Here is a 2,030-nt window from a genome sequence, read left to right on the forward strand (position 1 = left end):
ACACACACACACACACACACACACATATATGTTTGTGTGTCTGTATTTTCCCCCACCATCACCTGACAACCGATGTTAGTGGTTCAGCAAAAGAGACCGATAGAATAAGTACTAAGCTTACACAGAATAAGTCCATTTGTTCGACTAAAGTAGGTACTCCAGCATGGCCGTAGTCACACGCACACACAACACACACACACACACATATATATATATATACATATATACACACATACACATATATTGGTATGTATGTACGTATGTATGTATCTATGTACCTGTGTATGTATGCATTTATGTATACACATGCACACTCGCATGCGCACACACACATATGCACCCACACGTGCGCGCGCACAGAAAGGTGTGCATTCAAGAGTATGTGTAACCACAGCAAAAATTTTCAGAAAGCAGAGTGTTAGACGAATGATAAGAAGTCGACTGGAGGTATTTCAATTTTCTTGAAACATGCTTATAATTAATTGGAACAGTTAATCCACAGAAGGGAGGTAACTCTAAAGGTAAAATTTAAACCATGATAAAACTCCAGTTCCGGGATGTTCCAATTAATCGAGGAAATTCTATTTATATTTCCAAAGCTTCATCTATGTCTAAATGTATAGGCAAGTTAACGAAATTCATAAGCCAATACAGTATGGCTGTGAGTTAAACAGTATGGCTGTAAGATAAACATGTATAACAGTTTTCGTAAACCATCTTCTTTACAGTTGATATTTTGACCAAAAGTGACCTGTTCTTAGCTAGAATCCATTGAGTATTGAATATACCCCCGTTAGCACGCTGTTGATTCAATTTTGTTTCATGGTCATCATGCTTAGTTGGTGGGGACGCTAGATTTTGTACAAAAGCTTCGTACCGTGGTCTTTCCTCCTGTTCTTGATGGCTTGGAATTAAAAAAAAAATGGCCCTTTCTTATCGTGTATGAGGAATATCGAATGTCTTCATGCACTACCTGCCTCATATGAAACTCGAACACTTCCATGTACCTAATGATGGACCTGATTGACTTGGAAGGATCCTTGTCAATCATGGCCTGGATCTCACCAACAAATTCATGAGTTCTTTTCTTATCAGAACGGACCGAATGACTTTTCTGAGCTTCCGTACCTTCGTAATCACACTTAAACTCATCCAAGTCTTTTCAAATCCCCTGCATTGTCCTCAGATTGACACCCAAAGACTCTGAAATGTCCATATCAGAGCGACCGGCGCGAATGTCAGGCAGTACACCTGGTCATTTCTAAAATTTCTGGAATGTGGAATGTGTTAAAGTGCATCACAGACGGTGCCCAACTGACCCTACTACTCTGTTTAAACGACAAAATCAAAAACATAAAGAGCGCATGCGCGAAATTAGGAATATTAAATTGACTATTAAATTTTCTCATCGTATTATCTATATATGCATATGTATTTCTATATACTTATTCACATATATGTATATGCTTATATATATGTGTGTGTATATGTATGTTTGTGTATGTGTGTGTGTATGTGTGTGTGTGATTGTGTGTGCGTGTGCTTGTGCGTGTGTGTGTGTATGTATGCATCTATCTATGTATATAAGCATGCTTGTGTGTGTGTATTCCCGAGTATGTGCAGAAAATAGGAGTACTTTATGCGTGTGAGTCGCCTACATGGAACCATGTAACAGGGATAAAGAAAAAAAGGGAGTAAAGGAATCGGACGCCATTACGTTATGCTTCCATGTGTCTATGAGTGACTGGATTGAGATGAGGGGGGAACTGACTACCATTTCGCTACGATTTGACTAATTGATGCTTTCTTTAATACTGCGCTAGACAAAAGAATTTTAACCGAATGCGCGCACGCTCACACATACACAGACACACGTAGTGTATACAAACGTACGTGTATGAATGTATGAATATGAATATACATACACGCATACATGCATGAATACTTACAAATATATATATACACATACACACATATATATACACACACGCACACACACATATATATATATATACATATATATATATATA

Source organism: Octopus bimaculoides, chromosome 19 (genome assembly GCF_001194135.2).
Source record: "Octopus bimaculoides isolate UCB-OBI-ISO-001 chromosome 19, ASM119413v2, whole genome shotgun sequence".
Taxonomy (NCBI): Eukaryota; Metazoa; Mollusca; class Cephalopoda; order Octopoda; family Octopodidae; genus Octopus; species Octopus bimaculoides.